The following is an 18,663-nucleotide window of genomic DNA, read 5'->3' on the forward strand; positions in this document are numbered from 1 at the left end:
CCTTCTGGTCCATGGCATGGGTTCATAGGTCTTGGAGTTCCAGTCCTTTTCTCAACAAATGTCTCTTGACTGTCTTTCCTTTGTATCCTTGGTCTTCTATGTCCTTTCTTGCTGTCCTCTTCGTCCCATGCTTGCTTTGGTGGTGGTTCTTCTCACAGCAAAGAAATGTGTGCTATCACTGAGAGTGCCAAATTCATTTTCCCCCTAATTTCTTACATGCACACTTTGTGTACTCTCCACATGCCTGCCGTTATCCTCCGTATATTATTTTCTATTACCTGTATCTTCTTTTCTTCCATCTCCATAAGAACCACTGGTTCCAAACCATAAAGCAGGCAAAGACAAAAACACACAACATACACTTTTCCATTCAGTTTATTATTTAATAGCTGGTGCCACAGTACTCCTGCCACCCTTTTCACTGCTGGGCATGCATATTGTGCTCTTCTTTTCAGTTCTCTAGGCCTCTTTTTGATGGCACTAAGTATACTTTTCAGCTACACAAATTCTTTGTTTTGCTTCAGCTTTTCTCCTGAAACTTGAATCAGCAGAAACTCTTCCACCTTCCCTACTTTAATAACTTCAGTTTACTTTGTGTTTACCTTCAAACCATGGTCGTCCAACACAGATGCCCACTCTGATACCATATTTACCAATTCCTCTTGTTGTCAGCCAAAAGGCCCAGATTGTCAGCATACGTTAGTTTTCTCTGTCTCCACAGGCTTGGTTCTCTTCCTAGTTAACATCATAACTAGGATGAAGAAGTAGACTCTGCACATTGCTATTTCTCAATCCCATCGTCGCCTCAAAACTCTCTGCAATTCCATGTATTGTTACTACCTTAGCTCTTGACCCTCGATACAGCTCCTCTGTAATCTCCATTTCTTGAAGTCCCCCTCCCATTCATCTCAGTACTCAAAACACCACTCCCCTCAAACCAAGTCATACGTCTTCTCAAGATCTACGTCGCAGTTAGGCCCTCCATTATCATTCTTTCAAACTCTGTCTCACTGCAGATATTGAGTCTATACTACACCTTCGCTTCCTAAAGCCATGTTGTTGTTCTCCTATGCTTTTCTCCACCTTGCACCTCTGCCTTGCCTCCAAAACACTTTCAAGGACTTTGAAAGTTTGATTTAATGGGGTGATGCTTTGATAGGGTAATGCAAATTATCCAAATCTTTACTCTTCTATAAAGGCACAATCAACCCCATCATCTGGTATCCTTGCTCGATCCCAGTCAACACATGGAGCTATTGGAGTAAGGTGGCTTCATAAATAACCAACTGCATTGATCATATCAATGGTTATTTTCACCAGGTGCTTTACCATTCTTCTTCTTATTCAATGCTTCTACCTTTTCTGTAGAGATCAATACCTTTTGAGCCCTTTGGGGGCACACACTCCACCGTTTGAAAACCTCTGGTATGCAGTCTGGGGAGGGCGAGCAGCAAAGCCAGGCAACTCGGGCCAGCCTGCCACTGCTCGGGGAGGGAGCCCCACCTCCACCCCCTGACTCACTCACTAATTTAATTTACTAATTTAATTACCACTAACAATCAGTAAATCCAGAAGTTAGACATATACATATTATTTATAATGGTAAGCTCCCTTCCCTCCCAAATATTGAAGTCACGCTGCATCTATGCTCCCACCATTTTCATACATTCTCTTCTCAAAATACAGTTGACTTTTTTGCTTTACTTTTTCCTCTAGAGTCGGTCACCATGTGGGATTCTCTTTTCTTCCAACCATGTATTCACCACTGAAAACCCATTAGAGAAACACAACAACCCACTTCTCTCCTTCTGCATTACTTTTACCAGTCAGATTTATCCACCACTCCTTTAGTTGGCTCCCTTTACCAATTTGGCAGCTTACATCACCACTTACAAGGTCTTACTCTTTAATAGGGCTGTCAAACGATTTAAAAAATTGCAATTAATCGCAAGATTAAGAAAAATAATCCAATTAAATTAGACAACATGGGAATTTATCTAGTGATCCATCACCCGTCATCCAGTTCCAGCTTCTGGCTGTCAGAGGTAAAGGGACACCCAGAGAATGGCACTGTGTGCTTGACTATATTGGCAATCTTCCATGAACTTATCTAATTCTTTTTTGAACCCAGTTATGCTTTTGGCCTTTACAGCATCCGTGGGCAACAAGTTCCACAGGTTGACTGTGAGTTGTGTGAAGAAGTACTTCCTTATGTTTGTTTTAAACATGCTACCTATTGGTTTCATTGGGTGACCCGTAGTTTGTATTTTATGTGAAGTGATAAACAACACTTGCTATTCACCTTCTCCACACCATTCATGATTTTATAGACATCTATCATAACCCCACTTAGGCCTGGGCTACGCTGGAGGGGGTTTGAACTAAGATGCGCAACTTCAACTACGTGATTCGCGAAGTATCAGTTACGTGCTTCGCGAAGTATCTTACCTGGACATCCTCATGGCGGCAAGTCAACCACGGCGGCTCCCCATCAACTCTGTTTATTCCTTCTTTCGAGGTGGAGTACAGGCGTCGATTTGGGGATCGATTTATCGCGTCTAGATGAGACATGATAAATCGATCCCCAATAGATCGATCACTACCCGCCGATCCGGCAGGTAGTGAAGACATACCCTTAGTCATCTTTTTTCCAAGCTGAACAGTCTCAGTCTTTTTAATCTCTCCTGTAATGGAAGCTGTTCCATACCCATAATTTTTGTTGCCCTTCTCCATACTTTTTCCAATTCTAATATATATATTTTTTGAGATGGGGTGAACAGAACTATACGCAGTATTCAAGGTGTGGCCATACCATGGATTTATATAACGAGATTATGATATTTTCTGTTTTATTATCTAGTGGTTCCTAACATTCTGTTAACTTTTTTGGCTGCTGCTGCACGCTGAGCAGATATTTTTCAGAGATTTATCCATGATGACTCCAAGATCTCTTTCTTGAGTGGTAAAAGCTAATTTAGGCTCCATCATTTTGGATGTATAGTTGGGATTATGTTTTCCAGTTCGTATCATTTTGCATTTATCAACATTGAATTTCAATTGCCATTTTGTCACAATCATCCAGTACTGTGAGATCCATTTGTAACTCTTCACAGTCAGCTTTGGACTTAAATATCTTGGGTAGTTTTGTATCATCTGTGAATTTTGCAACGTCACTGTTTATATCTTTTTCCAGTTCATTATGAATATGTTGAACAGCCCTGGTTCCATTACAGATCCTTGGGGGATCCCACTATTTACCTCTCTCCACTGTGAAAACTGACCATTTATTCCTACCCTTTGTTTCCTATCTTTTAACCAGTTACTGATCCATGAGAGGACCTTCCCTCTTATCCTATGACTGCTTACTTTGCTTAAGAGCCTTTGGTGAGGGACTTTTGTCAAAAGCTTTCTCAAAGTCCAAGTACACTATCTCCACTGGATCACCCTTGTCCACGTTTGTTGGCACCTTCAAAGAATTCAAATAGATTGGTAAGGCATGACTTCCCTTTACGAAAGCTGTGTTAACTCTTCCCCAAGAAATCGTGTTCATCTATGCGTCTGATAATTCTGTTCTTTACTATATTTCAACTAGTTTGCCTGGTACTGAAGTCTAGGTCTCGAGCCTCAGGTCTTCACCTCTTTCCTGGGATGAAACAAGCATTTCTCTGACTCTCGGACCGGCTGCTGGGTAGTAGTTCATTATGTATTAACTGTGATCACCTTAGCAGGTCTGACTTGGGCTCAGACCCTGCAGTTCTGTTCTCTCTGAGGCAATGACAGTGGTAATTAGTGACCCAGCAGCTTCCTTAAATGCTTTCACTTGTTTGGAACAAAAGCACTTAAAAACAATAATACATACCACACACATCTAGTTCTTCCCAAGGCTTACCATTCCCTAGACTTGGGAGGCCCAATACCTTCAAACTCCTTCACAACCTCCACCCCTCTCTCTTTGTGCCAGTCTGTCCACCTAGACAGCAGCTGAGACGTGAACCTCCCCTTCAACCTCACAGAATGGCTTTTTAACTCCTAAATCTTCTTTTGATCTCTAGTTCTGGCCTGCAAAATAATGCTTACAACCTGTTGAGACAAAGTACAGGATCTCTGATGCAGACAGCTGTCTCCCATTGTCTTTCAAGTATGTATCCAGGTATTCTCATTCTGTTGCCTTCCTGTGATAGCCCCATTGAATTCAAACATTACAGGCAACGAAATCAACATTCTGCTAATCCCAATACGGAATAAGTTTCCTCATTGACCTGGCTACATAGTGTTCATACCATTATTACATATAAATATGATGTATATTTATAAATGATTTTATTAATGTATTAGGATTAATATGATGCAATTCCTACAGTAGTCATAATCTTATTACATATCTGCTCAATTTCTGTCACACTAGTCTTGCCCATTTAAATTGTTGAGTTGGCACTTCTATAGGATGCTTGAGATGTTTGTGAACTGATCCGTGGCCTCAAATATCTCAAAATTCTTACGGACCTGCCATCTGACTGAATATATTTTTGTATCCATGGAGTTTGAGCCCAAAATTACTGGTGTGGATAGGTTAGTAGTTTAAGTAAAGATGACCTAATTGAACCCCATTGAGCAATGCAAGTGACGTCAGAAAAGGAGTGCCCCATTCTGATTCGCTACAAGACACCTGAGAAGAAACTCCAAAGGGGAGGAACCACTATCTTCAAAAATTGAAGGAAAGAGGAAGCCACTGCAGGTTGGCTTTTACTTCTGAATCATTCAACTTGCTTGCCTGCAGTGACTGCTTCCATGGCTGCTAGTCTCTGTCAATGCAGTGCCATCATGCCTGACAAAGAGACCTGTGCTTCCTCCACCCTCCTAGCTTAGGTAGCCACTGAATGATAAGTTAGGAGTCAAGCAACATGCAATTTCTAAGATTCAACATCTACGAGCAAGTAACCTCTAGCAAGCTAGCCAGTCAGTCAACATTAAACATATGAACCAGTGAGACCATCAGCTAATCTGTTCAACCATGTATCAGCTTCCTGAAGGTGAATGAAATCACAAGTCTTGACAACCATCCTGCATAAGTGTAATTTTTTTGTTTTTGTTTTTTTCTTTTCCAATTTTTATTAGTTGAGGGACACCTTTACTTTAGCACTTACTTTTAACACCAGCAGATGGCTGGTAGTGGGCAAGTGTGTCTAGAACCCACTGAATCTGAGAACAGTGCCTATTTAATATTTATTTGGGCTGTCAAGCAACTAAAAAAAAGTAATTGTGATTAAACAATAATAGAATACCATTTATTTAAATATTTGTGATGCTTTCTACATTTTCAAATATATTGATTTCAATTACAACACAGAATACAAAGTGTACAGTGCTCACTTTATATTTATTTTTGATGACAAATATTTGCGTTGTAAAAAAAACAAGAGATATAGTCTTTTTCAATTCACGTAATACAAGTACTGTAGTGCAATCTGTTCATCATGAAAGCTGAACATACAAATGTAGAATTCTGTACAAAAACAAACTACATTCAAAAATTAAACAATGTAAAACTTTAGTGCCTATAAGTCCACTCAGTCCTACTTCAGCTAATTGCTCAGATAAACAAGTTTGGTTACAATTTGCAGGAGATAATGCTGCCTGCTTCTTGTTTACAATGTCACCTGAAAGTGAGAACAGGTGTTTGCATGGTACTGTTGTAGCCGGCGTCACAAGATGTTTACGTGCCAGATGCGCTAAAGATTCATATGTCCCTTGATGCTTCAACCACCATTCCAGAGCACTTGCGTCCATGCTGATGATGGGTTCTGCTCAATAATGATCCAAAGCAGAGTGGACCGACGCATGTTCATTTTCATCATCTGAGTCAGATACCACCAGCAGAAGGTTGATTTTCTTTTTTGATGGTTCGGGTTCTGTAGTTTTTGCATCCGAGTGTTGCTCTTTTAAGACTTCAGAAAGCATGCTCCACACCTCGTCCCTCTCAGATTTTGGACAGCACTTCAGATTCTTAAACCTTGGTTCGAGTGCTGTAGCTATTTTTAGAAATATCACATTGGTACCTTCCTTGCATTTTGTCAAATCTGCTGTGAAAGTTCTGTTATTAAAATGAACATGTGCTGGGTCATCATCTGAGACTGCTATAACATAGAACATATGTCAGAATGTGTAAAACAAAGTAGGAGACGTACAGTTCTCCCCCCAAGAAGTTCAGTCATAAATTTAATTAATGCATTTTTTTAATGAGCATCATCGGCCTCTGGAATGGTGCCGAAGCATGAAGGGGCATACGCATGTTTAGCATATCTGGCACGTAAACATCTTGTGACGCCAGCTACAACAGTGCCATGCAAACACCTGTTCTCACTTTCAGGTGACATTGTAAATAAGAAGCAGGCAGCAGTATCTCCTGTAAATGTAAACAAACTTGTTTTTCTTAGTGATTGGCTGAACAACAAGTAGGACTGAGTGCACTTGTAGGCTCTAAAGTTTTACATTGTTTTATTTTTGAGTGCAGTTATCTAACAAAAAAAATCTACATTTGTAAGTTACACTTTCACGATAGAGTAAACTACAGTACTTGTATGAGATGAATTGAAAAATACTATTTCTTTTATTATTTTTACAGTGCAAACATTTGTAATAAAAATAATATAAAGTGAGCACTGTACACTTTGTATTGTGTTGTAATAGAAATAAATATATTTGAAAATGTAGGAAAACATCCAAAAATATTTAATGAATTTCCATTAGTATTCTATTGTTTAACAGTGCGATTAATAACAATTAATTTTTTTAATTGCAATTAATAATCACATGAGTTAACTGCAATTAGTCAACAGCCCTAATAATTATATAAATACCTAAATGTAAAACAGCCCTATCATAGAATATCAGTGTTGGAAGGGACCTCAGGAGGTCATCTAGTCCAACCCCCTGCTCAAAGCAGGACCAATCCCCAACTAAATCATCCCAGCCAGGGCTTTGTCAAGCCTGACCTTAAAAATATCTAAGGAAGGAAATTCCACCACCTCCCTAGGTAACTCATTCCAGTGTTTCACCACCCTCCGAGTGAAAAAGTTTTTCCTAATATCCAACCTAAACCTCCCACACTGCAACTTGAGACTGTTACTCCTTGTTCTGCCATCAGCTACCACTGAGAACAGTCTAGATCCATCCTCTTTGGAACCCCCTTTCAGGTAGTTGAAAGCAGCTATCAAATCCCCCCTCATTCTTCTCTTCCGCAGACTAAACAATCCCAGTTCCCTCAGCCTCTCCTCATAAGTCATGTGTTCCAGTCCCCTAATCATTTTTGTTGCCTTCCGCTGGCCGTTTTCCAATTTTTCCACATCCTTCTTGTAGTGTGGGGCCCAAAACTGGACACAGTACTCCAGATGAGGCCTCACCAATGTCGAATTAGAGGGGAACGATCACGTCCCTCGATCTGCTGGCAATGCCCCTACTTATACATTCCAAAATGCCATTGGCCGCCTTGGCAACAAGGGCACACTGCTGACTCCTGATCCAGCTTCTCGTCCACTGTAACCCCTAGGTCCTTTTCTGCAGAACTGCTGCTGAGCCATTCGGTCCCTAGTCTGTAGCGGTGCATTGGATTCTTCCGTCCTAAGTGCAGGACTTTGCACTTGTCCTTGTTGAACCTCATCAGATTTCTTTTGGCCCAATCCTCTAATTTGTCTAGGTCCCTCTGTATCCTATCCCTACCCTCCAGCGTATCTACCTCTCTTCCCAGTTTAGTGTCATCTGCAAACTTGCTGAGGGTGCAATCCACACCATCCTTCAGATCATTTATGAAGATATTGAACAAAACCAGCCCGAGGACCGACCCTTAGGGCACTCCACTTGATGCCAGCTGCCAGCTAGACATGGAGCCAGTGATCACTACCCTTGAGCCCGACAATCTAGCCAAATTTCTATCCACCTTATAGTCCATCCAGCCCATACTTCTTTAACTTGCCTGCAAGAATACTGTGGGAGACCATGTCAAAAGCTTTGCTAAAGTCAAGGAACAACACGTCCACCGCTTTCCCCTCATCCACAGAGCCAGTTATCTCGTCATAGAAGGCAATTAGATTAGTCAGGCATGACTTGCCCTTGGTGAATCCATGCTGACTGTTCCTGATCACTTTCCTCTCCTCTAAGTGCTTCAGAATTGATTCCTTGAGGACCTGCTCCATGATTTTTCTAGGGACTGAGGTGAGGCTGACTGGCCTGTAGTTCCCAGGATCCTCCTCCTTCCCTTTTTTAAAGATGGGCACTACATTAGCCTTTTTCCAGTCGTCCAGGACTTCCCCGGATCGCCATGAGTTTTCAAAGATAATGGCCAATGGCTCTGCAATCACATCCGCCAACTGCTTTAGCACTCTCGGGTGCAGCGCATCCAGCCCCATGGACTTGTGCTCGTCCAGCTTTTCTAAATAGTCCCGAACCACTTCTTTCTCCACAGAGGGCTGGTCACCTCCTCCCCATGCTGTGCTGCCCAGTGCAGTAGTCTGGGAGCTGACCTTGTTCGTGAAGACAGAGGCAAAAAAAGCATTGAGTACATTAGCTTTTTCCACATCTTCTGTCACTAGGTTGCCTCCATTATTCAGTAAGGGGCCCACACTTTCCTTGACTTTCTTCTTGTTGCTAACATACCTGAAGAAACCCTTCTTGTTACTCTTAACATCTCTTGCTAGCTGCAACTCCAGGTGTGATTTGGCCTTCCTGATTTCACTCCTGCATCCCCGAGCAATATTTTTATACTCTTCCCTGGTCATTTGTCCAATTTTTCACTTCTTGTAAGCTTCTTTTTTGTGTTCAAGATCAGCAAGGATTTCACTATTAAGCCAAGCTGGTCGCCTGCCATATTTACTATTCTTTCTACACATCGGGATGGTTTGTCTCTGTAACCTCAATAAGGATTCTTTAAAATACAGCCAGCTCTCCTGGACTCCTATATCCCTCATGTTATTCTCCCAGGGGATCCTGCCCATCAGTTCCCTGAGGGAGTCAAAGTCTGCTTTTCTGAAGTCCAGGGTCCGTATTCTGCTGCTCTCCTTTCTTCCCTGTGTCAGGATCCTGAACTCAACCATCTCATGGTCACTGCCTCCCAGGTTCCCATCCACTTTAGCTTCCCCTACTAATTCTTCCCGGTTTGTGAGCAGCAGGTCAAGAAGAGCTCTGCTCTGGTTGGCTCCTCCAGCACTTGCACCAGGGAATTGTCCCCCACCCTTTCCAAAAACTTCTTGACTTTTCTGTGCACCGCTGTATTGCTCTCCCAGCAGATATGAGGGTGATTGATGTCTCCCATGAGAACCAGGGCCTTCGATCTAGTAACTTCCCTAGGTTAAACAATCGCATGCTCTCGCTCACACACAGACACACACAAAAAAAATGGTATGTTCCATCCTGAGAAATCATGTTATTTTTCACCTAAATTTGTCACATAACTATTAAATGTAACAAGATGTGTAATCTTGAATTGTATTGGACTGTTTTATGTAATCCTGTATTAGAAAGAGAAGGTAAAAGATTGCCAATAGTTAAACACCTATTATTTGGACAGCCTACCTTAATTGACATCAGAACTGTAGTCTCAAAATTAACTTCAACCATGGAGTGATTTGACTCTCTCTGCATCAATTATTTGTCTGGAATATAAACAGTCACTGGCACTGAAAATGATAATACCCCATTACTTTGGGGGCTGATAGCTATACAAGACTGTTGCCTTCCCAAGTTACTACATGAAGCTTAATTATTACAGGATTCTGGACCTGAAGAGTCTTGGGGGTAGATGAAAGGAGGCAACTCTGTGACGCACCTGGTGGTAGCCCATAAAACTTACTTACCCTTCCATAACTTGCACCTGAATAGGAACACTGTTGGTTTTTGAAGAAAATTCTACTTTCATATTGATCATTTCTTTCATTAATCTCCATGCATGTCCCAGAACCTTTTAAAAAGTTTTTTAAAACCATTTTATATCCTAGGGGATTTAGATACACAACTCCCATTAATTTTAATTGCCCCAGAAGAAGGCCCAGAAGAAAAAGCCAGGCCCTGGGAGAAACTGCTGGAGTCCTCAGGGAGGAGAGGTAGCAGGAAACCTGTCAGGCCTAAGAGGAGCAGAAGCTTGGTTGGTTGCATGTTTGGTTGTTTAAACTGGACTTTTGTTACCCCAGAAAGAGATTGAACTTTAAGTGTTACCTGGCTGGAGGGTTACATCATCTAGAACTCAGCCACTGCAGAACCCAGTTGCCTGACAATATGGGGCTCTCAAGATGAAGTCCTGAAATGAGGGGGGCACTCTGGTGGTGAGAGTCCCTCATTACATATACCCAGTCATTTATGGACATTTATCTACTTTACAAAGCTCCAATACAGTATGACACAATATGTAGTGTTGCTCAAAGAAAGAGATCTCTGAGTATAGTTTTAGAAGATGGTGCAAGTCAGGACTGGGTTGCATTGGCAGAGCTCTCTGTGGAAAGTTTACACAGTTCCTCCCGGCTTTAATTTAAATATCATTCTTAATCTAAATTTAGTATATTAAAAAATGCCAATATGACTAATTTGGAAACTGTTGTCTCTGAGCCAAGAGGTTGTGGGTTCAAGACCCAACACCAGAAATTGTGTTAGAGGTACTGTTATTCAAAAGAGGCATTCAGACAAGTTCCTTATCTAGCTTCCTGTGGTGCTTGTCCAAGCAGAGGTTAGTTAAGACCCATTAATTAAGCACTAGTGGTAATCAAGAGTGGAGGCTGAAGTATAAAGAGTGTATAAGTGTTTTTACTATCACCATCTCCTTTGAGCAACATAAAAAATGCAACATAATGTAACCAGTTTATTTTTTTTTCCATTACCACATACAGGAGAATGGTAACCTGTGGAGGCACAAGTAAAGCTTCAGAGATTAATTTAAAATGTTTTGGTCTGGAGGAAAGATGAAAGGAGTTAGGTATAGGGTTGCCAGGCATCCAGTTTTTGACCAGAATGCCTGGTCAAAAAGGGACCCTGGCAGCGCCAGTCAGCACTGCTAACAAAGCCGCTTAAAAGTCTGGTTGGTGGAGCAGTGTGGCTAAGGCAGGCTTCCTGCCTGCCCTGGCTCCACATGGCTCCCAGAAGCAGCTCGTATGTCCAGCTCCTAGGCACAGGGGCAGCCACGGAGCTCCACGTGATGCCCTCATCCCAAGCACTGGCTCCACAGCTCCCATTGGTCGGGGGCCACGGCCAATGGGAGCTGTAGGATGGCATCTGCGGGCATGAGCAGTGCAGAGAGCCCCCTGTGCCTAGGAGCCAGACGTATCAGCTGCTTCCAGGAGCCGCCTGAGATAAGCGCTGCCTGGCTGGAGCCTGCACCGTGAACCTCCTCCCACACCCCAACCTCCTGTCCCAACCCTGAGCTTCCTCCCTCACCCTAACTCCCTCCCAGAGCCCACACCCCCTCCCACACCTGAACCCGTTGGCCCCAGCCCTGAGGCCCCTCCCACACCCAAACTCCCTTCTAGAGCCTCCACCCCAGAACCCACACCCCAGCTGGAACCCACACCCCGTCCTGTATCCGAACCTCTCAGCCCCAGCCCTGAGTCCCCTCCTGCACCTCAAAACCCTCATCCCTGGCCCCACCCAGAGCCCGCACCCCCAGTTCACGTCCGCACCCCTTCCCACATCACAGCTCCCTGCCCTAGCCCAGAGCCCCCTTCTGCGCCCTGAACCCCTCATTTCTGGCCCCACCCTGGAGCCTGCAGCCGAACTCCTGCCCCAGCCCTGTGAAAATGAGTGAGGGTGGGAAAGAGCGAGCGACTGGGGGTGGGGGTGGAGTAAGTGGGGGCCGGGCCTCAGAAAAGGGGTGGGGCAGGGTAAGTGTGTTCAATTTTGTGTGATTAGAAAGTTGGCAACCCTAAGTAGGTATCATCATAAGCCTAGCAGTTGCGGAGAGTGTCATGAGGGGAAAAAGAAGAGGAGACGAATTAATAGCAGTATGGTTGATGATAGAGAGTAGGGTTATATGTGTGATGTCAGCAAATGCTCCCAACAAGACACACCTCTGGAAAAGAAGGAAAGCTTTAGAAATGAGCTGGCAGAGTTGGTGGTATAGTTAAAGAGTAGGTCTGTCAATTAATTGCAGTTTTAATTGCATGATTAAACAATAATAATATACCAACTTAAATGTATTATATTTTTGAATGTTTTTCTACATTTTTTTAAATATATTGATTTTAATCACAAAACAGAATACAAAATATACAGTGCTCATTTTATATTATTTTTAATTATAAATATTTGCATTCTAAAAGAGATAAAAACTAGTATTTTTCAATTTGCCTCATAAAATTACTGTAGTGTGATCTCTTTATTGTGAAAGTACAACTTACAAATGTAGAAATTTTTTTTTACATAACTGCGCTCAAAAATAAAACAATGTAAAACTTTAAAGCCTACAAGTTGAAGCTTGAAGGGGCATACAAATATTTAACATATCTGGCACATAAATATCTTGCAACACTGGCTACAACAGTGCCATGCGTACACCTGGTCTCACTTTCTGGTGTCGTAAATAAGAACCGGGCAGCATTATCTCCCATAAATGTAAACAAACTTGTTTGTCTCAGTGATTGGCTGAATAAGAAATAGGACCGAGTGGACTTGTATGAGGTGAATTGAAAAATACTATTTCTTTTTTACAGTGCAAGTATTTGTAATAAAAAATAAAATAAAATGAGCACTATATGCTTTGTATTCCTGTGTTGTAACTGAAATAAATATATTTGAAAATATAGAAAAACATCCAAAAATATTTATAATAAACTTAAATTGGTATTCTATTATTGTTTAACAGTTCTGTTAAAGCTGTGATTTAATTGCTATAAGTGCTGGAAGACAGAATACTGGGCTAGATGGACCATTGGTTTGACCCAGTATTGCCATTCTTATGTTCAAAGGGTGTGCCCAGAGAGACCAGAAGGGTTATGAGGTGCAGTTAGATAACTATGAGACCTGGCAAAAAGTTGGAACTAGAAATGATAGGAAATCACCAGTCATAGAGGGACAGTTAGTGTTCTACAGACAAATTTTGGTAACTTTCCCTTTGATATTTTGATACTCAGCAGCTCAACTTTAAATCGCAGTTTTTTGATGCACAAAATCTTTCCTACTGAAATCACAATTTTGGGCTTCAATTTTCATGTTTCAGTTCCCATTTCATATCTTCCACACACTATCCAATTCTGCAACCATTACTTTCATTAGCAGTGTCCCATTGGCTGTGCAACTACAACAGGACTTCAACAGAACCTTGGCTTTCATTTAAAACCAAGTAATTTTCTAGACCTTGTGGTTGTGGAGGGAAAGCTTGAAAATGTGAGCCGAGAGCACCGTAAAAGGTCAAAAGACAGAAGACAAATCTCACCCCCCCACACACACACTTATGGGGTTTTTTTTAAAAAAAATTCATGATTTTAAAGTCAAACTTACGATTTTTGGGGTGGAGCTGTGCCTCATGTTTTTGTCGTTTCGTTTTTTAACATGTAGGGTTTGCAAGACTGCTATTTTCAACTTTGCCTCCATCTCCTCTGCTTTGACACACATAGGCATTGTGACCTTCTCATCTGAGAACAGGACGAGATGTCAAGAGCACCGAAGTATCAGTTCCTGTTTTGACAATGATAGTGTTCTCCTGTGGCTTTGGAAAAGTCACTTAATATTGTCACCTCAATAACTCCATCTGTAAAATAGTGATAAAATTTTCCGCATACATTTCACAAGGAATACTTAATGTTCGTATAACAGTCTGACAATTAAAAGCGCTAAATAAGTGCTAAGTATGCTATATTTATTAAATAAATTTATTAGCTTCTGTAAATTCCTCCTGCCTCTTTCCATTTTGTCTGCTGATTATTTCCTCTCCTTGGACATAAGGTAGGATTCTACAAATGTTAAATCCAAAACTCCCTTTGTTGCTTAATTCTGTTTTGGCTTTTTCTCCTCTCAAGATAAGCATGCTTTAGTCTTTCTCCTCTTTAAAACCATCACTTATCCTTGACCTCACTTGACTCCAACTACTATCTCTTCCCTCTTTCATCCAAAAGCTCACTGAATGCACTGTCTACAATCACTTTCTGGAGTTCCTCTCCTCCAGTTCCATTCTAGAACCTCTCCAGTCTGGCTTCCACTCTGTGTGCTACACTGACACCACATTGCCAAAGTCTCTAATTACCTCCTACCTAAAGATCAGAACCAATACTCTACCTTTCTCCTTGACTTGTCAGCTGTCTTGTTGCAAGACTGGGGTTCGGACTTCATCTTCCTCTCTGAGTTTATAGCAGGTGCAGGTGAACGAAAGACAGGCAGCACCAGTGCATTTAGGATCCCCAAAAGAAGTTCATAATTAGAGAGTACTTAGTGTTCCAGCTGCACCACCTGAAGAACCATTACTGGTTTGTGTACCCAGAATTGGAAATTACTGCATTCCCCTATTAGAAGAGTTGGGGGGAGATCAAGAAAGGAACTGAGAGGAGAAAATGATCCCTTTACACCACCCCAGGAATCTTCCATGTTCAACAGTTGTCTGACTGATGAAACTTGTTTTTAAGTACCTTCACGCTTGGGAGTCCATAAACACAAACATATTTTCTCTAATCTTGTTTGGTTTGTAGCAGGGGAAGGAGCAGTCCAGCTTTCCTGATTAGGCACTGCATTTTATATAGTGTATAGGCAAGTGAAAATGAAATAGTAATGCATAGACACACATTTGGAAGCGAACAGTAGTTCAAACGAACTATTAATAAGTAGATTAGTTAACTTACTAGGTTAATCTGTGGTCTGTTTTTTAAAAATATACATTTAAATGAATACTGTATCTCTGTACACCTGATAATACCAATTGTGTAGAACTGTTTTTCCTAAATTTAGTTCTGTGGTATAAATTACCCCAAAAAAAGTTTAAAAATTTGTTCACAATTTATAACTCAAACTTAGTAAAAATATTTCAAAATTAAGTGTTTTGGCTGTGTTTTTTGTTTTTGTGTTTTTGGTAATGGAAAAATTAAATATTACAATGATCTGATTTGTCTGATAAAACGAAGGCCTGTGCATGATTAAGCAGCCTTCAGAAAGGAAACTAAAGCAAATTAGAAAACCATAAAGCAACAACTGCCCAAGTGCTATTCTTATTCTTGGTTGTCATTTGATACTAGGGTGTAGTATGGGGAGAGTTGTATAGCCCTATCCAAAAATCTGTTCAGGCCTTACACCTCGGAAAGAGAAGCCAATTCCAAATGAATAAGATTAAGTGGAGGTCTCCATTCAAGTATTCATTGCAGAATATGAAAGACACGGAGGGTGCAAGGGGAAGGGAAAATGTATTAGATCATATTTGAAACTTATTTAAGCTACAGCAGAGTTACCATTTCATCTTTCTTTTGCAGAAAACATTGCTGTCTGATCTGTAGTTGCAAGGAAAAGGGGGTGAAAAGAAGAAGGAAATCTGTCTTGGATAAATTGGAAGTGCTTTGAATTTGCAAAGGGATTTAGTGCCAGCTGCTACAGAAGGTTTCACAAAGCCACTTTTGGCACCGAAATGGATGAAATGCTTCAGACCTAAATGGTAACCTTAATTCTTCCATCATTTTATTTCTCTGGTGTAGCCCCTAAGATAACTTGTACAGATTGTAAAGGATTTTCTTCTTAAACCAGTTCGGTTTAAATATAGTAATCTTACAACAGCTAAATTCTGGATAAATCTGTAATTTTACAACTTGCATGTATTCCAATGAAGTTTGCAGTTTTAGCTTTTATATCTGTTTAAGGCCTTGTCTACACTACGAAATCAGGTTGAATTTATAGAAGTCGGTTTTGTAGAAAGCGTTTTTATACAGTCGATTGTGTGTCCCCACACAAATGCTCTAAGTGCGTGTAGTCGGCGGAGTGTGTCCACAGTATCGAGGCAACTGTCGACTTCCGGAGTGTTGCACTGTGCGCAGTCTCCGCCACCCATTTGAATTCTGGGTAGAAATCCCAATGCCTGATGGGGCTAAAACATTGTCGTAGATGGTTCTGGGTACATTTTGTCAGGCCCCCCCTTCCCTCCCTCCCTCCATGAAAGCAAGGGCAGACAATCGTTTTGCGCCTTTTTTCTTGAGTTACCTGTGCAGACGCCATACCACGGCAAGCATGGAGCCCGCTCAGTTAGCCATCACTGTATGTCTCCTGGGTGCTGGCAGACGCGGTACTGCATTGCTACACAGCAGCAGTTTATTGCCTTTTGGCAGCAGACAGTGCAGTATGACTGGTAGCCATCATCAACGTAGTCCAGGGTGCTCTTTTAACTGACCTCGATGAGGTCGGGGCGCCTGGGCAAACATGGGAGTGACGCAGCCAGGTCATTTCCCTTTTAAGTTTCGTCTCATGGCGATTCAGTCCTACCGGCAGTGCACTCTCTTTTAATCAGCAGCCAGCAGAAGACGATGGCCAGCAGTCATACTGCACCGTCTTCTGCCGAGCACCCAGGAGATGACGATGGCTAGCGGTCGTACTGCACGGTCTGCTGCCAGCAAGATGTATAAAGATAGATGAAATGGATCAAAACAAGAAATAGACCAGATTTGTTTTGTATTCATTTTCTCCTCCCTCCCTCCCTCCATGAAATCAACGGCCTGCTAAACCCAGTTTTGAGTTCTATCCTTGAGGTTTTGAGTTCTATCCTTGAGGGGGCCATTCTGTTTCTCGCAAAGCCACCCCCTGTAAGCCAACCCTGTTAGCCATGTGGGCAGTCGCCCCTCCCTCCACCAGAGCAAAGGCAAACAATCGTTTTGCGCCCTTTTCCGTGGATTGCCCGAGCAGGAGCAGAAGCCAGAGCACAGCAAGCATGGAGCCCATTCAGCTCACCACAGCAGTTATGGCCATTGTAAATACCTCACGCATTATCGTGCAGTGTATGCAGAACCAGTACCTGAAAAACCAGGTGAGGAGGCGACGGCAGCACGGTGATGAGGACACGAACACACTTTTCTCTAAAACTGCGTTCCCCCGCAATTCGGAGATCATGGTGTAATGGGGCAGACTCATGCCATGGAACGCTGATTCTGGGCCCGGGAAACAAGCACAGAGTGGTGGGACTGCATAGTGTTGCAGGTCTGGGATGATTCCCAGTGGCTCCGAAACTTTCGCATGCGGAAGGGCACTTTCATGGAACTTGGTGACTTGCTTTCCCCTGCCCTGAAGCACAAGAATACCAAGATGAGAGCAGCCCTCACAGTTCACAAGCGAGTGGCAATACCCTGTGGAAGCTTGCAACGCCAGACAGCAACCGGTCAGTCAGTAATCAATTTAGAGTGGCAAATCTACTGTGGAGGTTGCTGTTTTGCAAGTAGCCAACACAATCATTGAGCTGCTGCTATCAAAGTAGTGGCTCTGGGAAATGTGCAGGTCATAGTGGATGGCTTTGCTGCAGTGGGATTCCCTAACTGTGGTGGGGCTATAGATGGAACGCATATCCCTATCTTGGGACCGGACCACCAGGGCAGCCAGTACATAAACCGCAAGGGGTACTTTTCAATGGTGCTGCAAGCACTGGTGGATCACAAGGGACATTTCACCAACATTAACGTGGGATGGCCGGGAAAGGTTAATGACACTCACACCTTCAGGAACGCTGGTCTGTTTAAATGGCTGCAGGAAGGGATTTACTTCCCAGACCAGAAAATAACTGTTGGGGATGTTGAAATGCCTATAGTTATCCTTGGGGACCCAGCTTACCCCTTAATGCCCTGGCTCATGAAGCCATACACAGGCACCCTGGATAGTAGTCAGGAGCTGTTCAACTATAGGCCGAGCAAGTGCAGAATGGTGGTAGAGTGTGCATTTGGACATTTAAAGTGTCACTGGCGCAGTTTACTGACTCGCTCAGACCTCCGCAAAACCAATATTCCCATTGTTATTGCTGCTTGCTGTGTGTTCCACAATCTCCGTGAGAGTAAGGGGGAGACATTTATGGTGGCGTGGGAGGTTGATGCAAATCGCCTGGCCGCTGAATACGCGCAGCCAGACACCGAGGCAGTTAGAAGAGCACAGCAGGAAGTGGTACGCATCAGAGAAGCTTTGAAAACCAGTTTCATGACTGGCCAGGGTAATGTGTGACACTTCTGTTTGTTTCTCCTTGATGAAAACCCACCCCCTTGGTTGACTCTAATTCCCTGTAAGCCACCCGCCCTCGATCACAGCTTGCTTGCAAAGGAAATAAAGTCACTATCATTCAAAAAACATGTATTTATTAATTGATTATAAAAATAGGGAAATAACTCGCAGTGTAGCCCGGGTGGGGTGTGGTAGGAGGGAAGGAAAAGGCCACTTTAAAACTTGTTGAATGCCAGCCTTCTGTTGCTTGGGCTGTCCACTGGAGTGTAGTGGTTGGGTTCCCGGAGCCTCCCACCCCGCATTCTTGGGCGTCTGGGTGAGGAGGCTATGGAACTTGGGGAGGAGGGAGGGTGGTTAAACAGGGGCTGCAGCGGCAGTCTGTGATCCTGCTGTCGTTCATGAACCTCCACCAGACGCCGGAGCATGCCCGTTTGATCCCGCAGCAGCCCCAGCATTGCCTCATACCTCCTCTTCCTGCCGCCACCTCTCCTCATGTTTATCGGCCACCGTCCTGTACTCTGCTGTTGTGTCCCT

At 42.8% G+C, this 18,663-nt stretch overlaps 1 protein-coding gene across 13 annotated transcripts in view; it reads left to right on the forward strand.

Annotated features, from left to right (window-relative positions):
- Positions 1-18,663, forward strand: part of PEAK1 (pseudopodium enriched atypical kinase 1) — a 222,717-nt gene that overhangs the window by 91,568 nt on the left and 112,486 nt on the right. For 11 of the 13 annotated variants that reach the window (XM_075132975.1, XM_048866122.2, XM_048866120.2 and 8 more), the window contains one exon: positions 15,423-15,601. The exons of the other annotated variants lie outside the window; for them this stretch is intronic. The gene's annotated coding sequence lies outside the window, so the exon portion shown is untranslated. The remainder of the gene's footprint in view (positions 1-15,422; positions 15,602-18,663) is intronic. 13 annotated transcript variants of the gene reach the window in all.

This window comes from Caretta caretta, chromosome 10 (genome assembly GCF_965140235.1).
Source record: "Caretta caretta isolate rCarCar2 chromosome 10, rCarCar1.hap1, whole genome shotgun sequence".
Taxonomy (NCBI): Eukaryota; Metazoa; Chordata; order Testudines; family Cheloniidae; genus Caretta; species Caretta caretta.